Here is a 22,276-nt window from a genome sequence, read left to right as displayed (position 1 = left end):
CCCAGAATATAATTCCTCACTCTATCCTTGGAGTTATGCGTTAGGCTGCTTCTGTGTTCTGTGGACATGTGCAGAAGATCCTGAAAACCCCATTCAAACCATGCTCTGCATTTTAGAGAAGTCCACTCTGATAATTTTGCAAGGATGGCACTGTAGTCTGCCGCACATCTTCAGAGAATCCTCGCAGTGCCTTCATTTGGTTCCAATACTCTACAAGCATTTTTCTTTACATGGCAGGTCCTTTGAGATCGTCATTTATATGCTGTGCCTGACATCTCAGGTATATCATGTTCCACCTCCAATAACTCATCCATTGGCTTCCTTATGAGTAGTGAATTGGTAAATATCAAGGTCTCTGTCTCTGTCTCGCTCTCCTTCCCCCTTCCCCTCCCTCCTCCCTACTATCCTGATGAGATGAGAAGAATGAAAAATATAATGAGTTTTCTGCTGTCCATGTTTACCTTCCTGTTAGGTTCACGTAAGCCTTCCCTCAGAGTATGAGCCTCAAAAAAGAGAGGCCATTTCTGATCTTTGATTATGGGTAGTGAGTCAGCAGAAAACCATCTGTAGATGCAGGCACTCCCACATCTCTATCTCCTATCACATTAGCTGACTGACTTCCCAGGATTTGCTTTGCCTCCTCCTGCTGTGTCTCCTGTCGTCTGTCCTTGTGTATTGTCTGTAATCTTTTCCTGTATGACAACAGCATACTTATTATTATCAGTAACAGACTGTTGAATTTGACAGCTACTTGTGAACTCTCATCACTTTTCTTATGAAATTCCCGTAAAAATAACCAGGCTTCAATGGGCATGCATACAGTGCAGGATTCTGTATCCGTGTAATTGAAATGTTCCACGTGCAGGTATCACTATGGATCATTTATTGCCCTTAGATTTGTGAAAGCACTTTTGGAGTAAATATTGGTCTACTATGTGAAATGTACAAAATGTATATTAATGTCAGCTGACAGCCAATGCACTTACCTTTGCTGACCTTGTGAGATCATTAAACTTCATCCTTATTGGTGAAGGGTCCTGGGGATTAAGGGGTTACCACTCACTAACTGTGACACTTCTGTCCACATGGTGCTAGCCACTGTATTGGCGTTTGTCTTGTCGAGCTGTATTTAAATTTGCTGACCCTGGAATTTAGGGATGGGGTAGGGATGGGGTGAGTATGGGGCTGGTTGGGTGGGTAAAAGTCCGGTTTCACCACACTTACAACAGTGGCTTACAGGACTTAGAATTTCTGGGTTATACTTCCTACCGCCTCCTGTGCTATTCTTGGAAATATGGCAGCTGACTTAGGCAACATTAGTGCTGAAATTGTGCTGTTTGAAATTTGTATGAAACTCCTTCGTCTGCTATTTTAAGCAAGGTGTTAATCCATTTATTTTAAACAACAGCAACTTGCATTTGTGTAGTGCCTTAAACATAGTAAAATGCCCCAAAGCGCTTCACAGGAGCGATTTATCAAATTTGATACCAAGCCACATTAGGTGACCAAAACAGATTAACACTGTTGTTACACAAACAGGGAATGCCATATGAATGGATTAACACACGAATATACAAAATCGACGGGCAGGAAATAGCCAGTCAGTCCATCAAGCCTGCCCCACACCATGATGGCCGGAGCATCCTGACTCAACACTTCTTCTATCCCTCCCCCCAACCCACTGCCATGCTCCTGGGAGAGGCAAACAAATAGAAAGAGAAAGCTCAGGGCCAATAAGGGAAAAAATACTCTGGAAAATTCCTCTCCGACCCACTCAGGCAATCAAAACCAGTCCATGCTTGTTGCTAATATCACCCAGTAGAATTTTAACCTGTTTCCTTTCTCTTTCTTAGAAAGACAAATGTGAAATAACTATTGCTATTTCTCTGTCATGGGGTTCCAGCTTCAGTTATTTTTACTCTATTTATACTGTTTATATATTTGAAAAACCCTCGGGGGAACTGGGTGATGCAGTAGGTTAGACTTCAGACTTCTGGGACCTCTGTCAAAGGAATTCAGGAGAAACTCCTTTACCCAGAGAGTGGTTAGAGTCTGGAATTTCCACCACAAGGAGTAGTTGAGGTGAATTGCATAGATGCATTTAAGGGGAAGCTAGATAAGTACATAAGGGAGAAGGGAATAGAAGGATACGCTGATAGGGTTAGATGAAGCAGAGTGGGAAGAGGCTGGTGCGGAGCATAAACACGGCATAGACCAGTAGGGCCGAATGGCCTGTTCCTTGCTCTAAATTCTATGTAAATGCAGCGCAAACTGTTGAGATGAAAGTCTTATCAGTCTGTTGGCTGTAATGGTTCTACACAAAATAAAATAGGTCAGTCTCAATCCACTCCAATGGTTGTAGAGCCACAGCAAAAAATATTTTAATGCTTCAAAAATGGACTAAACTGTTTTGGTGCATGCGCCATGATGTCACCACGCAAATGTTATGATGTCAGAGCGTCGCTGTGCTCATTGACCAACATTGGCTCCCGGTCCAGCATTGCCTCGAATTTAAAATTCTCATCCTTTCAAATCCCTCTATGGCCTCACCACTCCCTATCTCTGTAACCTCATCCAGCCTTACAACCCTCCGAGATCTCTGCGCTCCTCCAATTCTGGCCTCTTGCGCATCCCCAATTTTAATTGCGCCACCATTGGCGCTCGTGCCTTCAGCTGCCTAGGCTCTAAACTCTGGATTTCCCTCCCTAAGCCTTTCCGCCTCTCTACCTCTCTCTCCTCCTTTAAGATGCTCCTTAAAACCTACCTCTTTGACCAAACTTTTGTCACCTGTTCTAATATCTACTTATGTGGCTCAGTGTCACATTTTGTTTGATAATCGCTCCTGTGCAGCTCCTTGGGATATTTTACTACATTCAAGGCGCTATATAACTTCAAGTTGTTATTGTTGTCATCATACAAGCAAACTCAGACTGGAGTTTGGAGATGCTACGATGAATTGGATTTCCAAGTTTGGAAGCAATTTACTTTGTATTTGATTGCTGCTGTGTGCATGCGCCATAAGAAAGACCTGACCCACTGAGTGTGAAAGGCACTGATAAAAGAAGAAACACTGAAGAGAACTCTTAAAGAAAGAAAGATTTGCATTTATACAGCACCTCTCATAACCTCAGGATGTCCCAAAGCGCTTTACAGCTCATGAAGTACTTTTGAAGTGTAGTCACTGTTGTATTGTAGGAAACGCAGCAGCTAAATTGCACACTGCAAACACCTTACTTAAAATAACAGACAAGGGGATTTTGTACAAATGCATTAATAACACAATTTTAGCAATGAGATAAATAAGTAGATTATCTGTTTTACATGTTGGTTAAGGGATAAACGTTGGTCAAGATATTGGGAGAATTTCCCGGCTGCTCTTCGACTAGTGTCATGGGATTTTTTCTGTCCACCTGAGAGAGCACCTTAGTTTAACGTCTCATCCAAAAGACAGCATCTCTAACAATGCTGCACTGCCTAGATGTGCCAGCCTGGATTATGTGCTCAAACCTCTGTAATGGGACTTGAACCCATGACCTTCTGACTCAGAAGCGAGGGTGCTACCAACTGAGCCATGGCTGACACTTGAAAAGAGATGTAACAGTTCAAAAATTTGAACAGGCTTTGCTTTGTACAGCTGAACTGACATATTGAGCGTACCTGCTACCCAGGATGGCTATGTGGTAGGGATTATGTCACGTGCAGAACACTAGTAATGTGCAATAGATGAAGCAGATAATGTCCATATGTTGTGGGGTTTCCAGTCCTTGTAGCCTGGCGATGAGGTATTTGGTCAAAATGGAGGAAATGACTGAAATTATATTCAAACCTGCAAACCATCTGGCGATCCTGGACTTTTACCAGTGGAATTCTGGCACAATAAGGAAAAGGGAGATTGATTTCACTCCTGTTACTATTTACTACAACATCGGACGGGCACAGAGAAACTTAACAAATGGTGCAATGCAGCACCTAAAGCAGCTGGTACAGAAAAAATAACATACTGTACTGTCACATTTTGGAATCTTTTGACCATTTTTCCGCAGAAAGGATTTGTAAAATAAGAGTTACTTTAAATGTCGAGCTATAAAGCATGCAAGTAGTTAAGATGCTAATGAGCTAGCTTTAATGTTGTTTTGTCACTGACTGTAAGTAATTAGCAATTTGTTAGCTTGTCTTGGTAATCAATTAACACCTCACACCCATCGTGTTGGAGAGTTGCTGTGCTGTATGCATGGGGTAGGAGGCCAAGCAGGCCTTCCCTTGCTCGCTATGAACAGTGTGAGAAATTGCGTCAAGCAGAAGTTTTTTTGAAACAGAATGCTACAAGTCAGGCAACAGAAGGCCACGAGAAGGTTGAAAAACTAGGAGAGAAATAATTGTGTCCATGTTCAGTAAGATAGCACACTGATGTGTGGAAAGATGGTGCGTTCTTGACGACGTATTGTACAAAGATAAGTTGTACTGATTATATTAAGTGAGTCTGATCATAACTGCTGCTTTGTATGTTCACTTCACTGTGAAATAAAGCAGGTTAATAATTTTTATCAAGCCTCATCTTGAAAGAGTGAACAGGCTGGGACTCTTTTCTCCAGAAAAGAGAAGGCTGAGGGTAACCTGATAGAGGTCTTTAAAATTATGAAGGACTTTGATAGGGTAGATATAGAGAAGATGTTTCCACTTGTGGGGGAGTCCATGACGAGGGGTCATCAATATAAGATAGTCACTCATAAATCCAATAAGGAATTCAGGAGAAACTTCTTTACCCAGAGAGTGGTTAGAATGTGGAATTTGCTACCACAAGGAGTAGTTGAGGGGAATAGCATAGATGCATTTAAGGGGAAGCTAGATAAGTACATGAGGGAGAAAGGAATAGAAGGATACGTTGATAGGGTTAGATGAAACAGGGTGGGAGGAGGCTCATGTGGAGCATAAACACCGGCATAGACCAGTTATGCTGAACAGCCTATTTCTGTGCTGTAAATTCTGTGTAATTCTATGTAAGTGTTTGCTTGGTCTGCCTTCGCAGAGATTGAAAAAGTACACTTGGGAAAGGCAAAAATATTCAGTTCATGTCACAAGGGAGTACTATTGTTACACTATTGTATAATGTTAATGTAGGGGCAGGGAGTCAACTCCCACAAAAGTAAGGTACTCAGACCCCTCTGGGAGTGACTGAACCCAAATAGGTATTTATGGCAAATTTGGGTTCGTAGCAAGGGGTCTGAGAATGCATGGCACCTTCTGCAGGGAGCTGTGCAAAAGGAAATCATATTAGGCAAAATATAAAGAAAGATGGGAAGTAAATGAATATAATATGGGCGGTAGCAGCCAATGAGGGTTTTATATTTAGTTTGTACATAAATATGTATTTAGTATGTTGCAATTATATCAATAGTATAACACTTTTTAGGTGCAGAGATTTTTTTTTTATTCGTTCACGGGATGTGGGCGTCGCTGGCGAGGCCAGCAATTAGGGATGGGCAATAAATGCTGGCCTCGCCAGCGGCGCCCACATCCCGTGAACGAATAAAAAAAATATATCTCTGCACCTAAAAAGTGTTATACTATTGATATAATATTCAAGCTATGAAAATAAGAAAACACAGTAACGATCTTAGTTTTAAAAAATTAGTGACTATTCAATACGATCATTTAGATTTTTGTACTACATGGTTCAGGTTCAAAAAGTAAACTATTGACGTTCATCATTTTTAAAAGGGAACTCATCCATTGGTTTAATTATCTCAGTGGCATCATATAGAAAAATAGCTTTATTTAAAAAAAATCTTGATGTAAATCTAAACAACAGAAAACCCTGCAGGACACACTGACCTTCCAAAGTCCTGATATGTGTTCCTGGCACCTGACGATCTTCTCTTGGAACGAGAACATGTGAAATTATCATATAGAGTTCAATAGTAAACAAATATAAATTATGTAAGAGTAGGAATAGACTGGATGTTAGACGGTTCTTCTTTTCCCAGAGAGTAGAGAGTCTCTGGAACACATTGCCGGCTGGTGTGGTGGGAGCTGACACTCTGCCTTCAAGAGGGAGCTGGACCAGTTCCTGACTGGGGCAGAGATCGCATCATAGGTAAGTGTCTTTATAGATAACACGTGGTCCATGTGATCTTCTGGACTGGTTTCGATCGCCTGAGCGGGGGTCGGAGAGGAATTTTCCCGGGTATTTTTTCCCTTCTTGGGCCTGGGTTTTTTCTCTGGTTTCTTGCCTCTCCCAGGAGATTACATGGTTGTGGGGGAAGGGGAGGGGGGACGGGAAGTGTCTAGTCATGATGCTCCAGCCATTACGAGGTGTGGGGCAGGTTTGATGGACCTTTTCCTGCCTGTGTATTTTGTATGTTTGTATTGTTTCCGAGGGAGGTTAATGTCACTTTAAACAAACAGGTAGTGTCCATTGTAAGCAATTGATTTTCGTTTGGGATTCAAGGTTTGAAGATTCAGATGAGTGGAAGCATTAAACTTGAACAACAGGGTCGACAGTAGCATCAACCATAACATGCTTGATCAGCTGTAGCAGGTCAGCAGGAACATAGGAAGCCAGCACAATAACGCCACTTGGGAAAGCTGTTAATACATTTGTTGCTATCAACTAATTTGTTTGTTAAATTGTACCTTTTAAGATCGAGGAAACGTAGATTGAATACCAGGGTTAGCTGGGGTTGTATTGTGATTGTTTGTTGATGCTTTGATCAAACACTGAGCTCTGTTAATATGCTGGGCAAATAGGAAATGTAGGAAACGTCAGATTCCACATGTACGCTGATGACACCTCACAACAATCTCCCTCGAGCCCTCCACTCTCTCTCATTTGTCACATTGCTCGTCCGACTGAGCAAAAATTTCCTCCAACTAAGTATTGGGAAGAATGAAGTCGTTGTTTGTGGTCCCCGCCGCAAACTCCGTTCCCTAGCCACCGACTCCATCTCCCTCCCTGGTCACTGTCTGAGGCTGAACCAGACTGTTCGCAACCTTGGCGTCCTATTTGACCCTGAGATGAGCTTCCGACCACATATCCGCTCCATCACCAAGACCGCCTAATTCCACCTCCGTAACAACTTCCATCTCTGCCCCTGCCTTACCTCATCTGCTGCTGAAACCCTCATCCGTGCCTTTGTTACCTCCAGACTGGTCTATTCCAATGCTCTCCTGGCCGGCCTTCTATCTTCCACCCTCCATAAACTTGAGCTCATCTAAAACTCTGCTGCCCGTATCCTAACTCACACCAAATCCCGTTCACCCATCACCTCTGTGCTGGCTGATCTACATTGGCTCCCTGTCTGGGAACGCCTCGATTTCAAAATTCTCATCCTTGTTTTCAAATCCCTCCAGGGCCTCGCCCCTCCCTATCTCTGTAACCTGCTCCAGCCCTACAACCTTCTGAGATCTCTGCGCTCCTCCAATTCTTGCCTCTTGCGCATTCCTGATTTTAATCGCTCCACCATTGGAGGGTGTGCCTTCAGCTGCCTAGGCCCTAACCTCTGGAGTTCCCTCCCTAAACCTCTCCTCCTCTCCACCTCTCTTTCCTCCTTTAAGTCGCTCCTTAAAACCTACCTTTTGACCAAACTTTTGGTCACCTGTCCTAATATCTCCTTATGTGGCTCGGTGTCAAATTTTGTCTGATAATGCTCCTGTGAGGCGCTTTGAGATGTTTTTACTATGTTAAAGGCGCTAAATAAATGCAAGTTGTTGTTGTTCACAGACACTGGCAAATTATGGGAGATGGCACAACTCTCTCATTACCTTGCTCATCATTATCTGAAAAGACTGTTTTTCTCTGATGTTCCAAGGGTAGGTGTGCCTCAGCCTATGGATAATACTTTTTGAGTCCACCTCTAATACAAGCTGACATGCTTTGCATCACGCCTTTTATCCTTCTCTTCGTCCTCCAAATAACACACAAGGAGTGGAATATTCATTGGAATATCCTTCCTCTACATTATAATTCCAGCAACTAGAAATCCATCGTGAAAACTCTTAGCCGGGAGCCTTGAAACTTGAGCAGACAAAAAATTAGCACTCAAAACCAACACCCTACTTATGAAAACGGAGTGAGTATTGACACCACTCTGTCAGTCATTGAGTTGGAGGCAGGGCGGGACTTACAGCAAACATAGACTATTTACTCTGTAAACAGCACACAGAGTCTATTTAAACAAAATCTCTACAAACTACAGCAAATACAACTCATGATGAAACTACAGCAGAGTCTCCCGATAAAAGCAGGATTATTTCTCCAGCAAAATGCAGTGAATGGAGGATAGTTACATAATATAAATTATTATGCGTAAAATCAGTCCCAGTCACTAATAGCAGTGATTGAAGAGGGAATTACCCAATCATCTCCATTTAGGCCGGGACTTTTTGGTGTCACTATATGCAGCCTTATGAAAATACTACTTTCTGAGATTCTGTTCAAAATGAAGTGGGTCCCCTTTTCGAGCTGACGGGAAGTCAGCATTTAAAGTGCCTGGTTCACCCATTTTATATGGGTGATCTCAGCACACAGTGGAGAGAAACGCAGGAAATTGCATGTGCAATGTTTTCTTATAATAGATTGAAATATTCAGAGGGAGCTCCTTCGAGGCAAACTGGAAGCTTGCACATGGCACAGAGTGGGCAGATATCCATTAAAATAAATATCTGCCCGACTATCAGTCACTTCCTCCACTCCACCCACCACCACCACCTCCCACCCAGCATCTGTTCCCCCACACATTACCAGGGATGGAGAACGGAAAGCTTTACTGGAGGATTTTCTGAGCAATCTGCCTCAAGAGCTGAGCCTGCCAGAAAATCCCTCACTGAACTGTAGAGCGATTTGTTCAGACTTAACCTTGACTACTGCCTCCAGTGTGGGTTGCTGAGAGACTAGGAAAACATTCAAGTTCTGGAAGCAGAGAAGAGCCATGAGGCTGATCCCTAGTGCCAAAAGCTTGACTTATGAGGCAAAAATATGGAGAGATTTGAGCTTTTCAGCCTGGAAAGGAGGCATCCAAGATGTGAAATTCCAGAGGAATAGAAGAAAGTTATGGGAACGAAAATGATAAATCCAGATTTTTACTTTAAATTGCAAGAATAGGACAACAACAATAGCAATTTGCATTTATATAGCACTATTAATGTAGTAAAACGTCCCAAGGTGCTTCACAGGAGCGTTAACAAGCAAAATTTGACATAAGCCATAAAAGAAGATATTAGGACAAGTGACTAAAAGCCTGGTCAAAGAGGTAGGTTTTAAAGAGCATCTTAAAGGAGGAGTGAGGGGTGGAGATGTTTAGGGAGGGAACTCCAGAGCTTAGGGCCTAGGACATAGATTTTGTTACACAAAGAGTGGTCACTATGTAGAATAGATTTCCAGGAGGAGTAGTGAAGGAGAAAGTCCTGGAATATTTTAGGAAACATTTGGATGCTACAATCGGGAAACCTTAGGACCTTTCTGGATGGATGAACTAAGATGGGCTGAATGACCTACCATATCGTATCCTGTGTCATAACATCCCAGTGAATTGTTCCTTTGTCTTAGGCCTATCTGTGAACTGGGGCTAATTAAACTCCCACTTTAGGGACACCATAGCTTGATTTCAATAAATGTTCCAAGTGTTCTCATTTTATGCCCTCCCCAATGCTTTTCGCAGTTATCCGGTGCAAAATGTAGCAACAAGTTAATATCGAATGCTTGGCTCATTATTATGACAAAACGTTATCAGCATAATTTTATGAAAGGATTAAAAAACTGTATTTTATTTCTCATTTGCCTAACATTGTAAGGAATGTGCAATCCAGAGGAGTTTCAGAATTTAAAACTTTAGCAAGTAGTTTAGCAAGTACAGCAAAGGCTAAATGGTGTCTGTCTTTCTGATCTCACTGCATTTTGATTAACTCTAAAAAAATTCAGCTTATAATATTGGGTTATTTTGAGAAAGACAATGCACATTGGTGCTGTACTTTTGTTACATACGTACGAAAAATTTTGGGCAGCAAAAGACGTGCAGTTCCATCAAGCTTGCCCCACACGCTTGATGGCTGGAGCATCCTGACTAGATACTTCCCTCCCTCATCCCCTACCCCTCCCCCCCCACTTCCCCGCACTCCCGCAGCCATGTAATCTCCTGGAAGAGGCAAAACACCCAGGGGCCGATAAGGGAAAAAATACTCTGGAAAATTCCTCTCCAATCTCCTCAGGCGATCAAACCAGTGCAGATCACACGGACCAAGTGTTGTCTGTAAAACCACTTACCTCCTATATGATGCGATCTCTGCCCCAGTCAAGATACAGTCCAGCTCCCTCTTAGTCATGCAGAGGGTCAGCACCCACCACACCAGCCAGCAATGTATTCCAGAGGCTTACTACTACTAGGAAATGAATAACCACCTAACATCTAGGCTACCTCTACTCTTGAGTAGTTTAAACGCATGTCCTATGGTCCTCCCCAACCTGTCAAACTGGAATAATGTATCAGTAGGCGCGCTATCCAGCCCTTTCATTATTTTATAAACCTCTATCAGGTCGCTTCTAAGTCTGCTCTTTAATTAATAGCACAGCAGCATTTCTCGTCCTTGCAGCAGTCGAGTCAACATTTTAAAAGAATATTTAGCGTATATCCGGCTGCTATATACCAATAGTGGGTGTGGAAGTGCATCTTTAGGTAGGTGCATTACTGATTTCTCCTCTCTCCTGTCGGACTGATACATTGAGGATACATTCAGCTGGGCTACGCTCCCAGCAAGGAGCCTTATTCAGCAAAGCACAGCTACGAAAATTGGGCATGTAGGTCAGCATACCTGCTTCGCTGATCTGCGCTCCTGTTGTGAGGCTCCCTGCTGGGGACATGTGCTCACTCAGTTTATCCTTCTGCCTGTGTTTGATGTTGATCCTCTGCTGATGACCCTGCTGCGATTGGCAACTCGCTCTCTTTGAAAAGCCCAAATGGAAATGTCAGCAGCCAAGGTTGATTTGAACCCAGATCTGTTTGCTCGCAGACCATGTATTAAGGATGTATTCCTTGGCTGGTTTTTTGTTTTTATAGAGTTTTAACTCCCTGGAAACCTTTGCATGTGCTAAATGTAACTATTAAAGGGGAACACCACTGTACATTAGATGCCTTCAGGGCAAAGCTCTCTCTCTCTCAAGTCATCCATGAAAAGGTGTTGAAAATTCCTTATCTTAATCTATGTCCTACATCCATGTGGAAAACCGACAGTTATGGAAGTTGCTAGAGTTGCACTTAGCTGACACCAACCAATGGCTTAGTTAAGAAGCATTTTCATTGACTTGATAGTTCAGGCTCCCTTTTAACCCTAAGAAAGAACTTGCATTTATATAGCTCCTTTTACGACCTCAGTACATCCCAAAGTGCTTAACAGCCAATGAAGTACTTTTGAAGTGTAGGAAACGCGGCAGCCAATTTGCACACAGCAAGATCCCACAAATAACAATGAGGTAATGACCAGCCAATTTGTTTTAGTGATGTTGGTTGAGGGATAAATTTTGGCCAGGGGAAGATCTCCCCTGCTCTTCTTCAGAATGGTGCCCAGAGATTTTTTTATGTCCATCTGAGAGGGCAAACGGGGCCTTGGTTTCATGTCTTATTGGAAAGACGGCATACTCCGACAGTGCAGCACTCCCTCAGTACTTCACCGAAGTGCCGACCTAGATTAATGTGCTCAAGTCTCTGGAGTGTGACTTGAACTCACAACCTTCTGACTCAGAAGAGAGAGTGCTACCAACTGAGCCAAGTCCCTTGTTTGAAGCCACAGTTGTGCCCAAATAATGTGCCTCTGTCCCAAACTCAGAAGAGCACGGAGATGGTGCATGGTAAAGGGACATTTAAGTTATCGAAAAAGGAGGAATTATAATGAATAAAGCTCATATGCAAAAAAATTATCTCATACTAATTAAGACTGACTCTGGATTTTCAATGAATGATACTTTGGATATTATTTTTAATTACAGCGTACAACTGCTCATCCTACGTGGGTGTGTTTGTGTGAGAGGGATACAGACAAAATGACATGGTAAGATGGACAGATGGAGACATAGATGCCGTTTGGAGGATCACATTCAGAGCAGAATGACCTGGCCACCCAAGGTTTATAGCAGGACTGTCATAATTCACTTCACACATAGGCAGGTGTTAAATTACTCATCTAATGCTGTGTCTCATCAGCTGAAAATGGCAAAAGATTCAGATCAGTCATGATGGGTGTCTCCAACTTTGGAGCTGAGTGTAACTTTGGAGTCAAGGGTAAATTTTTAATTTGAATTCACAGCTAGAGAAGGTAAGTTCACACTGTTTATACAGGACTGTAGAGAGCAATCTAGTTGCAGATGCACAATAAATGCCAATTTGTTGTTCAGTACAAACAGAGACAGTAACTTAAAGAGACAGAAAAAGTCACTACAGGATTATTACTGTGGAATTCAGCCTCTCAATCAAATGGAGACTGATTCTGGAATCTCAACAGTCTGGGAGTCTACTGAACACACACACACACATATCAAACACACACACACACACATATGACATGCACACACAAATGACTCAGACACACACAATATCCACTATAACATTTCATTTCCGTTGTTGGTTTGCACCAGCTTGTTTATTGGGCACATCTCTGAAGTCGAGCTTGCCTGCAGTCTCTGAGTCACTTGATTCGTGAAGCTTATGCACATCAATAAAACTGAATTCATCTGGCAGGTTGTCAACACATGTTCAGCCAAAGCAGTAAAACGTTTTTGCGCATGCAGGTTATTCACAACATGTGGAAATGATCTCTGGCTGCAGATATTTTGTGACCTTCGCTGTTAAAGAGCGATTTTTGCTATCAGTAAGAACCAGATTCTAAAAACAAATTATTAGCTTTAATGTGCTTCTGTTATCTTCTGTCTGGTCCTGGCGATTTTTATTTTGTAATTGGTGAAGGCCTGTATGCAAGTGACTCGCCTGCCCTCTCCGACATGGAGGGGTGCATGGTTTGGGGGAGAAAATGGGGACATCCATTCACTTACAAACAAATGAACTAGAAAAAGCATTGTTTAGACAGCAGGTGCAAATGACATCATTGACGGAAGTGGCTCGGAAGAGTTACTGAACCCGACAGGAGGGAGCTGAATAATGAAAGCCAATAAAAGACCAAACCTCGGGCTCCTTCTGCGCTGTTTGTCACCTCTAGATACTTGAGAAAAATTTAATTACATTTAATTTTGATAAAAAGGGATTGTATTGTGAAGCACAAATAAGGGTGTGTTTTTAATCTGTGAATTTAATGCTGATGAGAAGCAATTTCTGCTTTGCGATGATATTACTCTTGCAGTGCAAATCCAGTGCCAGGTCCCAACTGGTTTCCGGATTGAGGCTACACCAGTACGGAAGTGTAAATCTAACATGTGTCAAACCTGGTCTACAAGGTGCTCAGGGGGGTTCGTTGTCTCTTAGCTCATCCCTGCTCTAAGTATTTAAATTTCTATTAGGAGAGAACTTCATGCATTCCTGTATCCAGCCATGCACACAGTGTTTTCTACTGGGTAGCAGGGACACTTTCAGCTGGGCAGGAGCCAACCAATGTATACACGGCTCTGCCTGGTTGCAACCAAAACTGTAACTACCAGTCTGAGAATGATAGTTGCAGGAGTCAGTCGTGTCCCGCCGTTGGGTCAGAAGGTCGTGGGTTCAAGGCCCACTCTAGAGACTTGAGCACGTAATCCAGGGTGACACTCCAGTGCAGTACTGAGGGAGTGCTGCACTGTCAGAGGTGCCGTCTTTCAGATGAGACGTTAAATTGAGGCCCCGTCTGTCCTCTCAGGTGGACGTAAAAGATCCGACGACACTATTTCAAAGAAGAGCAGTGTGTCCGTGGTGTCCTGGCCAATATTTATCCCTCAACCAACATCATTAAAACAGATTGTCTGGTCATTATCTCATTGTTATTTGTGGGACCTTGCTGTGCACAAATTAGCTGCCGCGTTTCCTACATCACAACAGAGACTACACTTCAAAATGTACTTAATTGGCTGTAAAGCGCTTTGGGAAGTCCTGAGGTCATGAAAGGCGCTACATAAATGCAAGTGTTTCTTTCTTAAGTGCACTCTTAGTTATTCCATTTCCTTCATCTGCCGTGGTTTGTATCTTTTACAGATGCACCACGAAGGAGGGGCCAGAGTTCGATTCAATATATGTTCCCAAACTGATGTCATTCCTTTAAAGGAACTGTTAAGCTAAGAGATATTCTGCTCCTGACTGTGTACTTGCAGCATATTTAATATAAATACAATTTTTATTACTTGGTGCCTGCATCTACAAGGAATTCTGTACCTTCTGGGCAAGCTATTTTTTAAAAACATTTTACCTCACGCAGAATGCGGCTTAAAAAATCATTTACTATGAGAACAATAATACTACTGGGATGTTAAGAATTGCTTTCCTATTAATAAAATCGTCCATAACAATAAACTTAGAAAATTATTTCTATTCAGATTGTTTTGACAAGTGTCTACTTCCTTTTATTTTCCATGATATATTTTCCATGTTCTTTATTTTATTTTTTAATATCAATTGTTTCTTGTTTTCCTATCCACGTGTGTGGAACGTTTTTTTTTTGCACCCACCAATAAATTGTCCTCATTTGGGGATAGGATTACCCGGCTGAAAGATCTGCCTCTGATCAGTTGAGAAAATGGATCAGTCTACTTCCTTTTCAGCCAATATGGGGAGACAGTTTCGTCAAGTTTAACCTGATGGCATTATCGGAACGATCGGTGAAATATCATAGGGTAGATTCCACAGTGTCCTGCTCCTCGTGTGGAACTTTGCTCGGGAGTGTGTATTGGAGAATTGGGTGCGGAGATAGGCTGTTGGTGAACCAGAAAATCAGGCGTGTAATGCATAGGGTTGCCAACCCTCCAGGATTGCACTGGAATCTCCAGGAATTGAAGATTAATCTCCCAGATACTGCAACGCAGAACCTCGGAGGAAAATCATCAGTGCATTAAATAAAATGGACCACTTTTTTGCCATTTTCTTTGAACACTTTCATAAAATCATAGAATGGTTACAGCACAGAAGGAGGCCATTTGGCCCATCTAGCCCGTGCCGGCTCTTTGTAAGAGCAATCCAGTTAGTGCCATTCCCCCACTCTTTCGCCGTAGCCCTGCAAATTTTTCCCCTTCAATGAATTTATCCAATTCCTTTTTGAAAGCCACGATTGAATCTGCTTCCACCACCCTTTCATTTATTAGCTATAAAAATATTGCAGACGGGGAGGGAAAAAGGCTGTTTGACTTGGGTTGGTTGAAGGCGGGAGGTCATGTGATAAAACCTCCAGGAAAACGTCCAACGGAGTTGGCAACCCCATTTGCGTGTCAGACACACTGACCTCCACACCCAATTCTCTGATCTGCAATGCTATCGAGCAACGAGCCGCACCAAGAGCAAAGCCTCGCAAAGTTCACACATATATGTATCATTTTTGGATGATCCTGCTGACTCTGGGAAGCAGAAAGAGTAGGATTAGATAACTTATCTGTGGTCCAGATATTACTCGGGGCGGGTAATGGATCACTTTAATATCGATATGATGATAGAGTTAGGGTCGGACGAGACTCGAATGGAGCATAAACAGCGGCATAGACCAGTTGGGCCGAATGGCCTGTTTCTATGCTGCAAATTCAATGTAATTCTCTGTCATTTGTTTTTGTAAATGTTTTGATTTTGCTTTATTTGATTGCAACGTGCCCTTGGTAAGAAAATGGCCATGGAATGTCTGCAGCACCACACAAGGCCATTTCCTCCTTGATGTCACTTTGGAATGCTGGTAGTCTACGACTGAAAGTCCATTTAAATGAGGTAATTAATATTTATTCACTTTGTGATGTTGGGTAGAGTAGGTAAAGCAGTGCCTCGAGGTTCTGCCTGGCCCGATGCACAAACATATCCTTGGAGAGTACAATTCTGCCCTGTGTTTGCTAACTCAGCTCCCTCTCGCTGATGGGTTCAGTAACTCCTTCGAACCACTTAACCTGACAATGTTGTGAACTCACAATATAAGCCGAAGTCTTTAAATGGTGAAGCGCCCACTTTAACCATTCTTGTGCTGACCTTGAAATTCCGATGCCATTGCTACGTACTAGACTTTGCAGATATACAAATTGCCACTTTATTGAGAGTCAAATTACAGGCATTTCAAGCTTCTGTTATTGTCCCACTGTTACAAGTTTCGAATTTGACTCAGTTTTTATCTCAGATACACCAGTGTCAGTCACTCCCATAAGTGGTCCACATCTCTTCCGTTCAGGAGTGTGCCCACACTGCCCAATATCAATTCAATAATATAACCTGGGGGTTAACATTAGGACCCACTTGTGGAATGAACTGGATATTGTGGGGTAGAGTTTCCACTTTGGGTGCCATTGGGAAATTGCGCCCAAAATGTGCTTGAAATTGCTCTGGTTAGGTTAGGTTAGGCTTCAAGTTTGTGCTAAAATGCATTTGCATAATCACAAGCATAAAATTTTCCCAAAGCCATGTAAAACCAGTGCAATTGGGCAGCGTAATAGAACATAATTGTTCCTTTTTTTCCATTAAAATATATTCGTTGATGTATTTAGGAGTGGTAATCTGGTGCAGTTTTATTAATACAGCTGAAAATGGGTTTATCAGCAAAAATAAGCATCTTTAATAAGGGTGTCCAGTCCTCCACCTGTGAGCAACCTGATTTAAAATCACTGAAAGTGACTTAATAAAACTATACTGACCATTTAATACTTTTATTGCTGTACACTAGTAAGTTTCTTAGAAAATTAAATATCTTTTAATATGAAAAAGCATTTAAAACGTGCCCACTAGTGCCTACGTGCCTAAGAAAATGTACACAATTTGAAGAGCTTCCTGAACAAGCCCGATCAGCAGAATCTCGTAATGTCAACCTGGGGGCGTGGCCAGTTTTGTGGGCGGGGCCTGTTGCGGGCAAATTGAATCTCAAACCAGCGGAAAAGATCACAGAAAACACGAGCATAAGAGGTTTTGGGCGTAACTCACTTCCGTTTAAAATTCCCCGATCTTTTGTGCTGGTTCGGCCGATTCCATACAGATTGCACTGATATAATGAGCAGAAACTCGACCCCTGTGTCTATTGCCGATGTCCTCTCACGCGCTTTTCCAATCTTTTTGAAAACAGATAAAGAAGCTCTTAGTGAGATGAGGCCAGATATAAATCGTTGAGCTGCAAGTAACCCGCAACTGAACATGCAGAAAAACAATGAATCAAATTTAATTTCATTAATCTCACTTCTCTCCTTGAGAAATCAGAAAATAAATAGTAAATTATGCGCCCTCACACCTTCATTCTCACTTGCTTGTATTTTGGCATTACCTTTCTAGACAACTTTTAATTGCAAACTAACTTCTTGCATTTTAGCATCCAGCTCTGGGCCCCTGGCTTGGAGTTTCCATTCTTTTTACTTGACTGACTGTCCATACGATCCTTTGTCCTTTCCTCTGTGTTCCCAGCCAGTGGAAAGTCTGTGAATCTGACTTCCTTCCTTATTCAGTGATTTGCTTGTAAGCCTATTAATAAAACCAGCTAACTCTCCTCTCCTGTTAGACTGCAGGTGACAAAGAAAACACCTCCTGCGATTCTCGACATGCATAGAGGCCATCTTAACTAATGGGCCTGGGATGTTACAATAGACCCTCATTGTATTGATTTTGACATTCCATAAACTGGCTTGCCTGATTTTAATACATGTTTTCAATGCCTGTAGCCTGTTGCCTTTTTATTAATGAAGTGAGTATTGACACCACTGTGTCAGCCAATGAGTTGGAGATGGGGCGGGACTTATGGCAGGACTCACAGCAAACTAAGTCTATTCACTCAGCAAACAGCATCTGGAGCGTATTTAAACAGCGCACTACAGCAAACAGCCTATTTACTCAGCAAATAGAGTCTATTTAAACAGTCTCTACGAACTACAGCAAACAGAACTCATGACTGAAACTACAGCAAAGTCTCCTGATAAAAGCAGGATTATTTCTCCAGCAAAATGCAGTGAGTGGAGGATAGTTACATAATGTGCGTAAAATCAATCTCAGTCTCTTACAGCAATGATTGACAGGGGAATTACCCAATCATCTCCATTCTATCCGGGAATAGTGGAGTCACTATATGCCTTTTTTTTTAAACCAATGCAAATTCACTTTGTTTTAATACACAACCCATAAACATAACTCAATCCCTAAATCCTTTCTGTGCGGAAGAGAAATGATCAAAAATCTTGAAACGTGACACCTCTAAACCATGATTCAGTGTTGGTCTGTAATTTTTCCTGACATCAATTCTAATTGCATAGTGGAAACTGAACAGAGAGCTTCCCAGGGAGATGGTCTACTGAACACAAGCAACCTATCTGCATGATTTGTACATCCATGTCATAAGGAAGCAGGTAATTGATACCCCGCAGAGCCCTCCAGCAAAGTGGTAACTATTTTGACTGGCTAGCGAAATGCATGGCTACAATATGTCTGATACATGCTGGCAAACATTATTTTTAATTTGCTTAAAACGTAAGTAATAATTACCTGTAGCTGAAAGATCCATTTGGAATCTTTAATTGCAATTTTTAAAGGAAAAACCTACGTCATTAAAGCTTGAGATCGTTTGTAACTGTTCCCACCGGGCGGCAATCAGTCGGCTGCCCGTTTTACATCCTGCTTGATCTTCCAATGGAAAAGAAAATCGAGCAGAGTGTAGAACAACGGCTGATCTGCTGCTTCCTGTTTCCTGCCCGGTGAGAACAGTTAAAATCGACCTCTTACAATAGGAAAAGACAATCGCCTTCTTGCTTGCACCATATCAGATTCCCGAGGGAGCACCTCACCGACAGCTCCATTTCCCAACAGGCAATTGAGGATGCCCCGTGAATCTAGTTGCTGATTGTGTGTGTGTGTGTGTGAGGGAGGGCGGGTTGTGGGGGAGGAAGAGGATCTGAATAAGTTTGATCAGGACTTTGAGCCACCTGCACAAGAGAAGGTAGCATGTGCGACTTGATGTGTACATTAGGGATGAGCGGTGGTGAACCATTTCTTGGTTGATTTGGACCCATTTGTGGTTCACTTGAAGCAGCTGCTGGTTCTCCAGAAGCATATTCTGACTCTACATCAGCAGTTGTTGGTTCTGCTGAACCAGCTGTTGGATTTGCTGAACCAGCACTTGGGTATTCTGTGCCAGACCTTAACTCGCCTGTACCACTGACTCACAAGTGAAATATATCCCAGTGGTGTCTGAATAGATCAATTCACTGCGATTAAGAAGTGAGCAGTTTTCTATCAGACTTAGAGATCAGTTACACCCTCATCTGAGGGCTTAGTTCTGTCTTGGTTGTGGGGGGAAGGGGTGGAGGAGATCAAGTGTGGATGGCTGCTTTTGCTGTCAGAGGAGGGGGTGGAAGATATTGGTGTTTGTAGCTTGTAACAATATATAACATAGCTGGCTTCAAAGGCTCAATGGGCAACTACACTGCAATGTGGTGTTAATGGCCTACACTGGCCGAGAACGCCTCATGTTCCTATGATGGTCTGAGCTTGAGTTTTCTGATCTCATCTGAGGCTGCAATAAGGAGGGAACTGTGCTGAGCACTGAGCCACTGCTTTTAGGAAAGGAGAAGTAAGGAGAGAAAATTAGATGGAAACTGGAGGTGGCAGGTAGAATATGAAATGTTTCTTGGTTCTCGAGTGCTGCTTGTACTATTTGTGGTTTTGGAGCTGAAAGGGGTTTGGCCGCCATTGAGAATCGGAGCGGAGCATTTCTGTTTGGCCTCAAAACAGAGAGTGGCTGGGGAGAACGATTTATGAGGTGGATTTAAAATAAATACGAAAATCATTGTGGCATTGGAACAACAACGCGTGAGGCCAACGAGTGAAGGGCACTGGTTTGTGTCACCACTCTGCTGAGTTCTCCACCTGAGCCTTGCTTTGTAGGGAAGCATTGAGAGGAGCCCATATATTTTACCGATAATGCATGTCTTCAATGGTTGCTCCTCATATGCTTCAGAGCAGAATGCCTGCCCTGTTTTCTCGATTGTAGATGCTTTTTTCAGAACAGTCATTAGTGTCGTCGCTAAGAGAAGATTCGGGGAAATGGGAATAAAGCTGAGAATTCAATTCTCAGAAAAAAAGCTAGATTGAGGCCACCAGGAAGGCTTTGAGGCTGTGGACTGAATTGGTGAGTAAGTAGTTTAGAGATCCAATGGGGAGTAGTAGTTCAGTCAGATTATGCCTTGGCTCAGTAGTAGCACTCCCATATCCGAGTCAGAAGGTTGTGGGTTCAAGTCCCACTCCAGACACTTGAGCACAAAACCTAAGCTGACGCACCAGAGGTGCTGTCTATCAAATGAGATGTTAAAACAAGCGCCTTGGGACATTTTACTACATTAAAGGTGCTGTATAAATGCATGTTGTTGTTGAGTCCATTCTTTTCTTTACCAGTGATCGTTACCCCAAAATAAAAACAAAAAAGTTTGGAAACACTCAGCAGGTCAGGAAGCATTGGTGGAAAAGCAGCAGTCAACATTTCAAGCCTTCCTCAAGACGAGGAGATATTACAGATGAGCAGCATTTAAAAAAAGAACACAAGGGAAAGGGGGAAGTGGAATAAAAAACAGAGACAAAGAGGGAAAAAAATAGAATGACCCATAAAGGGGAGGACAGGAGGTGATGGAATGGCAGACGTGATGTTAGCAGGAGACTAACATTATACCAGTCGTCCTGCTTTGTGAAACGGGACCATTTTCATTGCAGAGGTTAAACCATTTGTTTGTAGCATGGGAGGCTGGGATAGCCTCAACTTTAGTAGCAGTCCCTGCCTCTCTCTTGCAGAAAGATACAATAAAGAAAATGTAATCTTTTCAGTTTTGCAGACCTAAGAGATGGTGAGTCAGTGGGTGGGAGAAACAGGGCAGCAGTCTAGCAGGTGATAAGCTGCAGACTGGCAGTGGACAGGCTGGCAGACTGGGAGAGGCTGGCCGGCAGAGGGGGAAGCGGCTGGCCAGCAGAGGGGGCGCGACTGGCCGGCAGACTGGGAGGGACTTCTCCTGGTAATGCACCTACTGTAGATGTTTCAGCAGCCTCCTTTCAGGCTGCTGACATTCTCGTTGGAAACAGGCTGGCTGTTAAAAGTCCCCCCCCATAGTAATATGTCAAATAACAAGTGAAATATTAATGCTAGTAATAACATATTGTACATGTGCTTAGCCGGTGCAAAATGAAGAAAGCGCAGAAACCAAATAGATTGTTCTATTTGATCGTTAGATCATTTGGATGTAAAGGATGGTCTGGATGGAGCGCAGATGTGTGATCCTCACTGTCCAATCTTCCTCTACAGGCTCTGCCCGGGTAATTCTTTACATCCATCGACCCTGTGAAATGTAATTGAATCAGGTTGACGGTGAATTATGAAGTAGTTGCAGATCTCTGGATCAGAAATAACATTTGTTTTGGATTTCATTGCATGGTTAGTGATGTTATTGTTCTTAGAAGCAAGATGTAGTGGACTTCATTGCACACTATCCATGGTGTGTCTCTATCAACCATGGTAGTTCTGACTGTTGCCTTGTTCCAACAATGATTTCCATCTCTTTCTGTCTGTCGCTATTACTTGTTAACTTTAAACATCCATGTAATTTGAAGATTAAACCCCAAATAAAAGTAATTTAAAAATACACTTACCCCTTCTCCAGTGAGAGTCCTCCTGAGAATCCAATTCTCACCCACCTGTAGTAGCTTGACAGCTTTCAAGTCCTGATGCTGTCTGTACGCCAATATTCTAGTCATCTCGGTGATGAGATCGCACAATAGAGGCACACTCTGTTAACCTCTGGTTTTAAAGCTGCTGCTGTTCTATTTTGCTTATCTCTGTAACAGACATGCAGCATATCCCTCTAAATCAAATCAAAAAGGTTGTTCAACATGATTTAAATCACCATTATTACCTAGTTATAAGATTGTTAGGAGATTTGCAAACATGATTTAAAAATGTTGTGGACAATTGGCTTAAAACCACTTAGTGTTGGTGAATTCTGCAACATTACAAGGTTTGCTTTATTGTTGAGAAATTTATAAAGAACCATATCACTTGAAGTATTTGGTCAGATTTTGGCAGTTCAGCCGATTTAAAACTGTCCCAACATTGAACGTAAATTCAAAAAGAAATCTATTCCGATAGTCCCGACATCACATCATATTTAAGCCCTGAATAAAGCTTT

The sequence above is a fragment of the Heptranchias perlo genome, chromosome 6, assembly GCF_035084215.1.
Source record: "Heptranchias perlo isolate sHepPer1 chromosome 6, sHepPer1.hap1, whole genome shotgun sequence".
In the NCBI taxonomy this organism is placed as follows: domain Eukaryota; kingdom Metazoa; phylum Chordata; class Chondrichthyes; order Hexanchiformes; family Hexanchidae; genus Heptranchias; species Heptranchias perlo.
This window is presented reverse-complemented; position numbering follows the sequence as displayed.